This window comes from Sciurus vulgaris, assembly GCF_902686455.1.
Source record: "Sciurus vulgaris genome assembly, chromosome: 5".
Taxonomy (NCBI): Eukaryota; Metazoa; Chordata; class Mammalia; order Rodentia; family Sciuridae; genus Sciurus; species Sciurus vulgaris.
The window spans coordinates 166,889,483-166,903,806 of NC_136465.1; the positions used below are offsets into that span (position 1 = coordinate 166,889,483).

The 14,324-nt window shown below is 44.3% G+C and overlaps 1 pseudogene across 1 annotated transcript; it reads right to left on the minus strand.

Annotated features, from left to right (window-relative positions):
- Positions 1-1,803: 1,803 nt before the first annotated feature.
- LOC306662883 (T-complex protein 1 subunit beta-like) lies at positions 1,804-3,549 on the minus strand (annotated as a pseudogene). Its single transcript has one exon. The product of its transcript is annotated as a T-complex protein 1 subunit beta-like (transcript).
- Positions 3,550-14,324: the final 10,775 nt, after the last annotated feature.

The following is a 14,324-nucleotide window of genomic DNA, read 5'->3' on the forward strand; positions in this document are numbered from 1 at the left end:
GGCAACTTAGTAAGACCCTGTCTCAAATTTTTAAAAAATATAATAAAAAGGGCTAGGGGGCTGGGGAGTAGCTCAGTCGGTAGAGTGCTTGCCTTGCAAGCACAAGGCCCTGGGTTCGATCCCCAGCACGCCCCCCCCCAAAAAAAAGGGGGGGGGCTGGGATGTAGTTCAGTGGTAATGCGCTGCTGGGTTCAAACCCCAGTACTACAAAAACAAGCAAGCAAACACACACCAAAGAAACAAACAAAAAAAGCCTTACAGCAACAACTTATTATTTCTTATTCTTCAATTCTGTGTGCTGACCAGAGGCACATCGCTGGTCTCCCTGAAGTTCATATCTGTGGTTATAGACAATGAGGCTGGCGTGGCTGGATGGTCACTTGTTACGTGGCCCCACTTGCCTGTCTGAGGGTTGGGCCTCTCTCTCTGTGTGGTGGTTTGACTTCAAGGAGGACTGGGCTTCTTTCCGTGATGATTTCAAAGTAGCAAGAAGGTAAGAAGGAAGGCTGCAAGGCCTTGGGAAGCCAAGGTTCAGGACGCATATAATATCTGAACTCTTTTGGTCAAAGCAAGTCACAAGGTTGCCTAGATTTGAAGAGAGAGAAAATGAACTCTAGTTCTTTTTTTTTTTTTAAGGATTGGGATTGAACCCAGGGGCACTTAATCAGTGAGCCACACCCCCAGTCCTTTTTAAATATTTTATTTACAGACAGGGTCTTACTAAGTTGCTTAGGGCCTCACTAATTTGCCGAGGCTGACCTTGAACTTGCAATCCTCCTACCTCAGCCTCTAGAATCGTTGAGATTACAGGCGTGCACACCCAGCTAAACTCTAGTCCTTGAATTGAACCCAGGGATGCTGAACCACTGAGCCACAGCCCTAGCCCTTTTAAAAATATTTTATTTGGAGACAGGGTCTCACTGAGTTGCTTAGGGCCTTGCTAAGTTGCAGAGGTTGGTTTTGAACTTGCAATCCTCCTGCTTCAGCCTCCCAAGCTGCTGGGATTGCCTGGCAGGTCATGTGTTCTTGGCAGGAACATGACAGAGGCTGTGCTGGGCTCCTCTCAGCGCCTCACACTAGGGTATGGGACTCGTCCCACCATTGGTGATGTTCAGCTTGGTCACCCAGTCCTGTTGTTGTGCCAGGTCTCTCTACTTTAAATCTGCCCTTTGGGGGCTGGGGAGATAGCTCAGTTGGTAGAGTGCTTGCCTTACAAGCACAAGGCCCTGGGTTCGATCCCCAACACCAAAAATAAATAAATAAATAAATAAATAAATCCGCCCTTTGTAACTGGTTAGTGTTGGTGGTGGAGAGTGGTGTGCTAGCATTATGCCAGTACCCTGTTCTTTATCGAATTTAGGCCAACTAGCACTGGTATTCATTCCTGTCTGTGTCACCTCCAGGGGTTGCCAAATGCTGATTTTCTATTTCCTTGGTTGGCATTCTCCTGTACAGAAGAGCTTTCCCCCTTTCTCACGAATGGATAAATTCAGCTGTATCAGTGTGGACTCATTCTGTGGGTTGTAATCTATTTATGAAATGACTTTTTATTTACTTTTTTGTAGCTCTGAGGATTGAAACCAGAGGTTTTCTACCACTGGGCAATATCCCCAGCCTTCTTTTTTTTTTTTCCTCCAATTTTTAAAAAATTATTTTTACTGTAAACAAATGTGATACATGTTGTTTTTCCTCCAATTTTGATAAAGATTTTACTAAGTTGCCGAAGCTGGCCTTGAATTTGAAATCCTCCTGCCTCAGCCTCCCAAGTAGCTGGGACTTTAGGCTGGCTTAGTGTCATTATTTATTTATTTATTACTTTTTTAAATTGTTCAAAATTTTAATGCACACTATGAGAAATGAACTTGTAAATCAACTGAATTATATGGAAAATGAAACGCAAATAAATTAGACCCATGTTAAAACAGAAGGTCAGCTAATATGGGAACTTAAGGATATAATGGGCACAGACAGCCATCGAATCCACAGTATCTTCAAAAGGCTGAAGGCTTTTGAATAGAACTTTGCTATGAACTGGTCCAGAGATCAACAGCATGTGGGAATGCTTAACAGGGATGGTGATCAGGGACGTGATCCTTGGTGCTGCTTGGATGATGTTGTCCACATGTAGAATCACCTCTGCTGCTTCCGCTGGACTCAAAAGAACTTGTCGCTTCACTTGGAAGCTTTCTGTGATGGCCAACATTGCCATATCTCCCATGGCACCGCTGTGAGCAGCTCGCAGCTGTGCCACAGATCTGCACCGTCACAGCCTGCAATGTCAGCTAGGATGGCTGGCAACACTCAGGGTGTTAGCATAAGACTCCATTGCAAAGCGCCTTTGCCTGGTGTTCTGTGTGTGGGCAAGCTGCGCCACAGCCTGGGCCATCAGCATTTCAGAACAGCCGCCTCCACGAGCTGTTCTAGAATCCTTCACAGTTTGGGTAAGAACACAAAGAGCATCATGCAAAGATCCTTCTGCTTCATCTGAAATTTGTTGAGCAGTGCCACATAAAAACCAGGGTACAGGGCTCACCAAGGGCAACCCAGGAGAGCAAAGACGCTTGTCTTCTCCAATAAATTTGCAACTTCCAAGCTTCCCCAGTTCTAGGTGATCAAAGGTAGAAGCAATTTCTCCACCTGTCACAAGGGCCAGAACTCCACTTCTGCAAATCGGCATGCTCAGTAGCCACGACAATAGCAGCACCAAAGAGCTGTTCAGGAGAAGTAGGAATCCATTGCCTGTTAATAAAGCAGTATATTCCATGCTTAAGAATACGTTCAGCTTTCTCCTCCATTTTTTCCTTTTCTACAAGTTCAATTTCTGTAACCTTTGCTGTCGAATCAACTTTGACCCAGAAGCCAAATATCTTTATGTTATCTGTATTCATTCCGGTACTTGCAATAAGAATTTTTGCATTTTCAATTTGTTTCGGTTGATTTACTCCATTTTTTTTTTATCCAATAGGAAGCCTTCATCTAAATAAGAATCTGCCAGACTCCCTCCTAGCTTCTTGATGACATGAATCGCCTCCAAATTACCAGAACCTTTCAGCCTGAGAAGAACTTCTACAGCTAATTTTGTAAAGAGATCTTTGTGATGAGTAAGAAGTTTTGAGGATAACCTCATTCCCACAGCATTCATGAAATCCTGGCGGAACTTAACTTTGTCAGAACCGTGATCAATGGTCGAACTCAAAAGCGCCTCTTTCACAGTCTTTGTGGCTTCTCTCCTACCTGTGATGAGGGCCTTTAGTAATCTACGGCGAAAACAGTGCCCTTGCCAACTTCATCATCTCCAACCTTGACAGAGCAACTAAAACCTGAGCTGCTGAGTTGTCAACACCAATATTTTTTAGTGGTACCATCGTTGGTTACCATAAGAGAAGTATCTTGTCTGCTTATTAAAAGAATTTTGTCCTTGCCCTCGGGTCCCAATGTGCTTTTTACCAAATCTCCAATGGCGATGGCACCAATAAGTGTCATCTCTGTTTTCTCTTCATCAGCTCAGGCCTTGAAGATGTTGATAGGGGCCAGGGAAAGGAATGCCATGGCTCCCCGGAGTCTGGCTGCAAACAAACCCGTCACAGCTTGCACCCGGCAGCCAGCAGGGTAGAGGAAGCTGGAAATGATGACAACCTCGTTATTTATTTTTGATGTTTAATTTGAACAGGGGAACCCCTTTGGTATGAGGTATCCCCCAAAAGCTCTTGTGTGAGATAGATACCAGAAGAACGTTCTGAGGTAGAACACGAGCGTTGTGACATAAATCAGTGGATCAGCCACTGATAAGCATTAGCAGGGTGGTCATTGTGGGTGAGTGGGGTGTGGCTGGAGACGGATCACTGGGCGTGCCCTGAGGGCTTGTATTTTGTCCTCAATGAGCAGAGCTTTTTTTCCTACTTTCTGATTGCCATGTCCTGAGCTGCTTTCCTCCTCCACACCTTTCTGCTGGAATGGGCCCAGGGCAAGAGAATTGGCCATCTACAGACCAAGACTTCTGAAACTGTGAGCCCGAAGAGCTTTTCCTTCTCCAAGTTGTTCTTGTCAGGTCTTTCAGTCACAGGTGCAAAAAGGCTGACTAAATCCCCCTTCAAACTGGTTCTTTTTGATAGGCCCCACCGTTCACTGAGCATTTCATTATTTCCTTGGTTAAGAAGGTGTCCCTGGCCTTTGCTTTCTCTCCATCGCATGCACGCACGCACACACATGCGTGCACACACACACACTGGCTTAACAAGGATGATTTCCATGAACCCCATGAATGATATGGAAACTACTATATACATTTTTCTAAGAAATGGTGCATTTTTCTGGGAAAGCGTCTACCTTAGCTATGATTAGATCCTTGTAGAAGATCCTCAACCTAAAGACATTTAACAACTCTCGATTACCATCTCCGGGAACTCCTGGACGTTCTTTCAGAGCTACCATTCATCAGGCTCCTAATGACAGGGCAGCTTTGAAGGGCTTTGGCCCTCTTGCTCTTTCAATTACTTCCAACCTTATAGTAAATGCTCAATTAACGTTGGCTATTAAGATTATTTAGGGAAGTCTCATGCACTGGTGCTAGACCCTTCAGGGTCTGAGTTCTGAATATTCTAATGGAATTTCCACTGCAGAGTGTTATAGGACTTATTAAAATAACAGAACCCTAAGTGCTTCAGCCTCTCCCCCTTGACTGGCATGGCCGATTCTTTGAAGTACAGTGAGAAATATACACTGTTCCAGTACCCCCATACCTGAGGTGATCTTCCTCTCTCTGGCCTAAAAAACCACAGCATGCATTGTTTCATCTCCAGTGAGTCATGAATTGCTTCTGGCATTCATTCGCTGTGCTGATTATGTACTGAAAGCTCTAATTTCAGGAGTAGGGCTTGCTTTTATATTTTAACTGTAAGGCATTGTCAGATGTAAGAAAAGCTTTCAACCAAAAGGAAGAACCCTTTACTCTGGCTCCAGCACTTCAGCAATGTGCTGTGTGAGGCCAGACAAGTTACTGGAGGTCTCTGCCCTCAAGAATGGATTGGATGCTGTTATTGAGGGAGTGGCTGAGCAATCCACATAGGAAGAGAGCAGGTCTGTTTTGGCTCATGAACTTGGAGGTTTCTGTGATTGGTCGGTCTCACTGCTTCTGGGCCTGTGGTGAGGCAGCACATCATGGTGGAGTGTGAACTGGAGAAAAGCCGTTTACCTCATGCTGGGTTGTGAAAGAGACAGGAAGAGACCAGGTGTCCCATCTCGCCTTCAAGGGAACACCCCCAAGGACCCGAATGCCTTACCTCTTAAAGTTTCTACTGCCTCCCTATAGTGCCAATCCAGACCAAGCCTTTAACACATGGGTTTTGGGGGGACACTCCAGACCTAAATTACAGAAGGGGTGCAGCCCTCTTCTTGCTTATGCCCATGCACACCCTCTGACCCTCTGCCTTCTGCCACGGGATGGTACATCAAGAGGGCCCTTGTTTTGGACTCCCTAGTCTCCAGAGCTGTAACAAATGGACCTCTGTTCTTTACGGATGGCCCAGTCTCCCATAGTCTGTTAGAGCAACCATGAAATGGATTTAAGACAAGTTTGACCCATTGCTTGTTTTTGTAAATTAAGTTTTATCGGAACACAGGCATGCTCATTGCTTTCCATTTTGTCTACAGCTACTTTTGTACTTCAGTGGTCTTTTATATCAACAGTCAAATAAAACCAAGGCGCTGTTAGTTAAAAAGAGAAGAATCGATATTGAAAAGGCAAGGTAGGTGGCCATGGGGCCCCTCCCCTGGAGATTATGTTCTAGCTGGAGTAGGGCCCAGAAGTTTAGTTTCACAAGATCCCTGGGGGATTCTGATGACCAACCAGGTTTGGGAACCACTGGCCTAGTAGTGGATGAGTCATGGGTTGTAGAGAGAGAAGAGATAAGAGGCAAGGGTACAAGGGGCAGGAATAAGACAAGGACCCATCTGCATATATCTTAGCCAGCTCTCATCAGCTCTGGAACTCCCCATATATGCATGGAGAGTAAGAGAGATAAAAAGCAGTTGATAGCAAGAAAAATAACGTATTTCACCACATAATTATTGCCACTGCATTAACATGTATTCATGAGCATTCCATGCATCCTAACCCTGCCCCATGGTTGCAAGTATTATGCAGTGAAATGTGGTATATTAAGAGTTTCGCATTACTGTAACAAAATGCCTGATATAATTAACTAAGAGGAAAGGTTTAGCTGGGTGCCATGGCACAGGCCTGTACCCCCAGATATTTGAGAGGCTAAGGCCGGAGCATTGCAAGCCTGGGCAACTTAGTGAGACCTGGTCTCAGAACTAAATAAAAAGGTTGGGTGTGGTGGCGCACACCTGTAATCCCTGCAGCTCAAGAGGTTGAGGCAGGAGGATCATGAGTTCAAAGCCAGCCTCAGGTGCTGGGGCTGTAGCTCAGGGCAGAGCACTTGCCTCGTATGCCTAGCATTAAAAAAAAGTCACCTCAACAATTTAGCGAGGCCCTAAGCAACTCGGCGAGACTCTGTCTCTAAATAAAATATAAAAATAGGCTGGGGATGTGGCTCAGTGGTCAAGTACCCTGGGTTCAAAAAAAGAATTAAGTAAAAAGGGCAGGAGGTGTACCGCAGGGGTGGAGCCCTGGCTAGTATACACGAGGCCCTGCATCCAGCCCCTAGCAGCACCCCTGCCTCGGAAAAGAGAGGTTTATCTTGGCAGTTTCAGTCCGCGGTTGATCCGCCCCGTTGCTTTTGGACCATGGTGGGAGGGAGCGTGGGGCAGAGGAAGCTGCTCACCTTATGGAAGGTATGAAGGTAACACGGAGAGACTTAAGACCTCCCACCAGACCCCACCTCAAACTTTTCTACCACCTCCTAAAAGTACCAGGTTGGGGACTGAACCTTCAACACAGGGACCCATGGGGACGCTTTCCAGAGCACAGCAAACTCTCTAAAGCCAACTTCTAAACTGCTCTGCCGATGCCCACTGTCAGCACCCTCCAGTCACACATTCTTAACACAAGTGTAATGACTTGTGATTGATTACTTCTTCCTAACTCGGACAATGTGTCCATAAGTCTTGTAAGAGGCAGAGTGTCACGTGTCACATGTAATTTGCAGTAACAACTAAAATCTCAGTGGCTTAGGATGAAAAGGCTTTTCCCTTCTCGTTTAGGCTTTATGTTCATCAAGCGTTTTCTAGATGGGAGCTTTGCTCATCAGGGTCACTCAGGGACCTCTGACTGCTTGGGCTCCACCTCTGCCTGGGCTTCCATGGCTTCAGAGGCAGGGAGACAGAACATGTGCCACATTCATTGACCAGGGTCAATCTTACACCCATGTTTGAGTACAATGGGGTGTGGGGTGGAGTCTTATGGAAGGAGAAGCTGTGAATATTTGTCACATTGATTAGGTGAAGCAACCCTTGATCTCCGAGGTGTTTCAGAGTTCAGCCTGAGTTATCTGGATGATGATGGTGATGATGGTGATGATGATGGTGATGACGATAACTTGGTAGTGGGTATTGAACCCAGTAGCGTTGTACCCTCTGAGCCATAACCCATCCCTTTTCAAAATTTTATTTCGAGACAGGGTTTCACTAAGTTGTCCTAACTGGCCCTGAATCTGCGATCCTCCTGCCTGAGCCTCCTGAGTCACTGGGATTACAATATGCACCACCGCATCCATCTGGATAATTTTTTACTCAGCTTAAAAATTCTGAATAAGGAAGGTCTTGATTCTTTCCTTCTCAAAGTTTGCAGAGCTAATCTGGGGGTGACTGAGAGGCTCCCAAGAGAAAAATATTGTATTTCTTCAGTCAGTTCAAGAGAGTGCTTGCTTGGCTGAGCTAAAGACTGAAACATTTTATAGCAGATGTTTTAAAGATTCAACTTTCCTTCACTTTCCAAACATTTTGTGACTGGCCAAATCACTTTGGAAAAATGACTTTGATCTTTTTTTAATTTTCTTGTGTATTTTCTGCCTTTGCTAAGGTGAACTGTGCTGCTGGTTAAATAAAATAGGACCAAGTTGAAAGGGAAAAGCCACAATGAAGGATACTGAGTGTAGGCATGAGGAGGAAATCATGAGAAGGAAGTTGGAGAGTGTACAGAACGGAGAGTGAGCTTTTGAGTATTCTTCCACTCAAATTCTGACTTGGCCACTTTCTTGCATGACCAAGAAAGTCATGAGTTGCAGCCTCTCCGTTAGTTCCCTCGCCCCTGGACTAGGAACACTGGTTCAGCTAGAGATGTTTCCCAAGGCCTCCCACTTAGAAGGTGCTGGAGAAATGCTAGGTGTTGGTCTTAAAGAAAGCAATGAAAATGGCAGGTCTAGAAATGGTGAAGTGACGGTGGCTTCAGATGTTCTGAATCTGGTGGCTTCTCTGCCTGGTATTTTGCCTTTCACAGACCTGTTTGTACTTCTGTAAAATGTGGAGCCGCCACATGAGTCACCGTCATGGTTGCATAAAACCTCCTTGTGATCCATTTGCTGGAGGGCTGGGTTCAGTTCAACAGAAAAGTACCAAGGTCTGCTCATGATGTACCTAATAAACACACGGACTCACAGTGATCCTACTGTTTCATGTGGACAAGGGGCACGGAGGCAGCCAGGCGTGGCGGGTTTTGCCGTAGTTGTGACCTGCCTCACTCAGATTGGCTGAGTAGGGCTCCGAGTAGCCATAGGTGCTGTGGCTAAGCACATATTTCTCAGAACGCACACTGTACTCCCAGTGGGCCTATTCTCTTTCCAAGCACATCAAGAAATCCAAGATGGTGGATTCCTTTCCAAGATCTTGACAGATGTAGCAAAGTACAAATATTTCAAGAACATTCTTTACCTGAACCTGCACTGCACGTGGAGCTTCCAGGGGATTTCACTGGGTTTGTGCTGACATGAAAGCTTCACGGGCATGGATCATTGGCAGTTGCACGGACATTACATTGAGGAGTGCATGTTCTTCCAACAGTTGGGAAGAAAACATTTACTGTCAGGGTGGGCAGGTGAAGAGGAAAGCACATGCAAATGAGATTAGCGTCTACTTCTTATAATTGTTTTGAGGATAAAGTGAGTTATGAGTAAGAGGCTGAGTCCACTGCCTGCAGTAAATGCTGTGCAATGCTAGCTATTGTTGTTTTCATTAAAACTGCCCAAGGATACTACTGAGACTCACCCTCAGCTAATCACTAAATCCAACGGTTCTTTCTCAGATCTCCTTTACTTTGCAGCATTGAATGAGGTCGATGTTGCAATTTGTGGTACTTGCATGTACTTCTGAGTTTACGGTTTATAATGATTTATGTATCTGTTCCCTTTGAGCCTTGAGGGCTGGCACCACATCACCAGGCCCACATCAATACAGAGCCTGGTGGCCAGCAGTGCTCAGGAATTGCTAACCAGTGAATCACGAAGAGAAAGATGGTTTTTCGCTGCTGTGACCTCACCTCGGCCTCTCTTTATACCCTAAGGTCCATACAAAGTCATCGGCTCTTCTTTCTTTATGCTGGTTCTCTTGGAAATCTCATTTGCTCTGAAATTGAATGTTCCACTTGGGTCCTCTCTTTTAACTCCTGGAATCCTGAAGCCCCTTGAATTTAACCTGTCCAACTATAAAGTCATGATCTATTTGGAACCAAATTTTCTCAGCACTTCCTTCTTGTTGAGAGGGAAGTTATCCTTTCCAAAGCCCTGTTACAAAATTGTGGCTTCACTGTTAACTCTTCTTTCCATACTTAAAAAAAAAAAAAATCTTATTACTGTGTCAGCCAGGAATCTTTGGTTGTGAGAAAACAAAATTCAAAACTAGGTTAAGCACAAAGAAAAGTTTTCCCACCAGGTGGGTGCATGTCTGTGAATGCTAGCTACTTGGGAGGTTGAAGCAGGAGGATTGCAAGTTTGAGGCCAGTCTGGGCAACAAAGGGAATTTTCCTGCTCACCTAAGTGGTAAGTTCTTGAGTGTCCTGATTCAGAAACAGACAAGTTCAGGAGTTCAAATCTAATGCCACAGGGACTCCTGCTTTCCTACCTTTCAATTCTCCTTCATGTGGGTCTATTCTCAGGCAAGTTTGCTCATGTGGCAAGATGGGTATCCAGAGGTCCAGATCTACATCATATCCTCTTAGCAACACTGGGGGAGAGTGCCTTGCTCTTAGGTAATAGAGAACATCCAGGGTTAGCTCTTATGCTAATCGGATCATGTGACAGTTCAACCAGGAACTGGGAGAAGTGATGCTCTGAGTGTCCAGGTCCCATTCTAGGGATGGAGTCAGTCACCCAAACTACATGAGCTGAGAATGAGGGAACAGCTGGTTCTCTAAAAAACATGGGCGGTTACGGAGAGGAAAATGGGCTTACGTGGACCAGACTACCAGTCTACCAACTAGAGACACCAAGAGATAGCAGGTAAGTATCTGAATACTGAGTAATGGTGTAGGAACTGAAAATGAGGAGGGGAAGGTATTTTCTTATACTGGGGATTGAAACCAGGGGTGCTTTACAGAGCTACAGTCCCAGTCCTTTATATATATATATTTTTGAGACAGTCTTGCTAAGTTGCTGTGGCTGGTCTTGAACTTGAGATCCTTCTGCTTCAGTCTCCTAAATTGCTGTGATTACAGGAATGTGCCACTGCACTTTGTTGAGGGGAAGGATTTTTAGAAGTATTCAGGAGTTAGAACTGACAAGGCGTGGACAAGAGGAGGGGAGGGACAGGTATCAGAGATGACACCAATTTCTGGCTCAGGTGATTGGTGGGTAGTACTGCCTTCCCTGAGACTGGGAAATATAGATGGAAAGACGGTTAGTTCTGTTTACCTGTGAATTTTAGGCTCTTTGGGTGGGGATATACAACAGATGGGGGCTGTTGAGATGAATGTGGGGTCATCAGCCATAGATGGATGTTTGAAGTTATGGGAGTGGGTGAAAATGAGCCTTAAAATATGTGCATGAGACCCTAAGGGCCATATAAAGTCATCTGCTCGTCTTTCTTTATGCTGGTTCTCTTGGAAATGAGGGCAAGACCTAGTGGTGAATACATTTTTAAGAGAATGATTAATATAATCAAATACTGTAGAAGGCATATAAAAACTAAAATTGACCCATCTAACTATCATCTACAAGCCAACTGGTAACTTTGGTTGAGTGCAGTCTCACTGGAGAGTTAAGGGCACAGTAAGGACTAAAGAGAGACAAGAATGGGCTGAGGCCTGAGGAAGCAGAGACTGACTGAGGCTATCCTCTGAAGCAGCCTGGCTGCGTATGTAAGACTGGCCATCATTCAGTGTCATTTCCCAACAGAACTCATTCCTGTGTCTGTCAGTCAACACTTCAACTGCTTTGAATGGGTTTTAAGTTTGCACACTGGTTCCACACTCCCAAGTAATCTAGAACTTCTGGAAGGAAGACCGTGGCCCAGTATTTGTGAGCCTCATAAGGTCCTGGTCACAGAAAGAATTAAATATTTGTCAACAAAGAAACGACCTGGAGTCTGAAGCGCAGGGGTCTTTCTGCTTCAGACCTGGGCAAGTCTCTTGGCACATGATTACACCATTGTCCTCCCACTCTGATAAAGGGATTTGTTTTAGTTAGCTTTGTATCATTGTGACCAAAAGGCCTGACAAGAACAATTTGAGGAGGTAGTTTATTTCATCTCAGTCTCAGAGAATCAGTGCATGGTGGATGACTTCACAGTTCTGGGCTCAATGTGAGGGAGAACATTATGGCTCAAGGGCATGGCAAAGGAAAGCCGCTGACTTGGGAACCAGAAAGCAGAGAGAGCTCTGCTCACCACAGACAGGATACAAACCCCAAAGGCTTGTCCCACTGATCTACTTCCTCTGGCCACACCCAACCTGCCTACCAATTAGTTAATCCATGTAAGTGGATTAATCCATTGTTCATGTTACAACTCTAGTATAATCATTTCACCACTTAACATTCTTGTTTTCTCACACTTGAGTTTTTGGGGGATACCTCATATGTAAACCATACCAAGACTTGTAGCACCGGATGTAAGGCAAACTCCAGGAACATTCTCAAGCTAGCACTGAGTGGGGCAAACAGAGTGCTGGAGTCTTCTCATTTTGAGGGCTACCTGGAGTCTACTGACCTGTGAAATACAAAACAAGGCAAAAGTAGAGGCCTGTTTTACATGCATTGAGCAAAATAAAATATTCTCTTTATCACAGAATGCTGCAGAGGTCAAGATCTTGGCCTGCTTCAAGAAGGCCAAGCAGGAGGACTAATCCCATTCAAGTGAAAATGTTGAGTGTTCTGTGTTAAGTCAGTTTCAGATGGAACTGGCTGATTCTTGTACTGAACGAGCGCAGCACCAAATGATTAAACGAGACAGTATGACAGAAGGACAATGGAGTAGGGGACACAAGGTCTTGTTCTCTATTCCACGCTAAGGGTTTGTACAAGCCCTTGTACAAACTGCTAGAACTTTCTGAGGCTTTGCTCTGATCGGTAATGAGGGGATAATACCTATCTTCCAACCTCATTAAGTTCCAGTGAATGGCTCCATTATCTTCCTAACCTCCACCATTCATTACTAGAACCAAACCATACATAAAAAATGCTTGATCGACCTGAAAGCACCAATGAAGATTTTTAACATCGAGCATCTACAATATGCTTGGCAGTTATTTCACTTACCATCTATTTGCAAGGTACAACTGAAGTCACTACTCACTTTTCTCTAACATTCCCCCTTGTCACCCTAACTTCTTGGATTTATGGTGCTTCGGATACCAGTTTTAGAGCACGGACTTTTAAAAATCAGCATTTGTTAGGAAGACTTGGCATACTCCATGGTACCTGACTGAAAATGAATAGCACCTCCACACTCAAACCAATCCAGAAGGGCACAAATCTCTCCTCAAAGTACTGGAACAGATGCAAAACAAGAGCAGGCCATAAGTAACAAGGGCAGCACAAGCTGTTGTGCACTAGAATATCAACTGGAATCTAAAAGTGACTGTTACAGCAAGAGGCTAACAAAAAAAAGCTAAAAAAGAGTTTTATCTTACAAACTTTCAAGTTTCACCAAATATTAACATAAAAATGGGAATGTCTTAAGATTTTATTGACTGCATCTTAATTTCCTTGCCATTCCAAAGAATAGTCATTTAACTAGAAAATTAGTGAGTGGCACAAGTTAGTTTATACATCATGTTTTTTTCATCCATATGCTGATAATAAGAATGATACAACTTTTAACAGTGTGACTATCAGAACTTCTGGGAATATTGTAAACTAACTTTAGAGGCCAGGGATGTAACTCAGTGGTAGTGTTTGTCTGCACCCGATGCCCTTAGGTTTGACTGTCAGCACTACAAAAAATAAAGAAAAAAGGATCAGGTTGTGTAGAGTAACAGCAATCACCCTTTACAACCAAAGGAATCAAACAGTGACACTTCAAAGGTACTCCTAGTTGTGCAAAGGTATGAGCTTTTCCTCACGTCTGGGCAATAAAAATGCTGATTACTTTAGCTTCATTGGAGATTTATTTTTGTGGTGCCAGGAATTGAACCCGGCTGTACCACTGAGTTACATCCCCGGCCCTTTTTGAGGCAGGATCTCACTAAGTTGCCTAGGCTGGCCTTGAACTTGCCATCCTCCTGTCTCTGTCTTGCTGGGATTATAGGTGTAGGCCACCCTGCATGGCTGAAGATTTGTTACTTTTCCCAAAAGGGATAAGTATTTTATTACTTATAAAATTTTTTTTCATTTTATTTTTTAGTAAAACAATTTAAGAAAAACAATATATCTTTTTTGAATCAAAACATTAACCATTGCTTTCTATGATTATAAATAGTGCCAAGTTTGCTGAAGAATGCTACATAATTTATTAAAGAAGCAAACTCCATTGGATAAACCATTCTTCACTTCATTTCCCTTTCTCACCTGACCTCACCAAAGAGTACCTTCCAAAGCATCTAATAAAACTCAACTTACATATTTAAGATGATCTACAGTATTTCCTGCACTGACATCATTTTTGGGAGGAGTTCTTGAATTCCTTTCAAATGACATTAGGCAAGCCCAGCTAGAGGAATTCTGCAGATGCCCCGCCGCTGCCTCGCCTTCAGAGCACCTGCACCTGCCAGAGCCCGTTTCTCACCTCTCAGTGTCTCCCAGCTCCACTGGGAGATCAGCATCCTCAAGCTGCAACAGTGCTGGTCCAGTCTAAAGGCATGAGTGAGCCGCCATCATCACTTAAAGACTTCTAACTTATTTACTGGTAACTTTCAGACTCTATCAGTAGCTTAGAGTGAGTGCTCAAGAGTCCACAACGTGCTCTTCACGTGGCAAATATTTTTCAGAGTGAGTCTA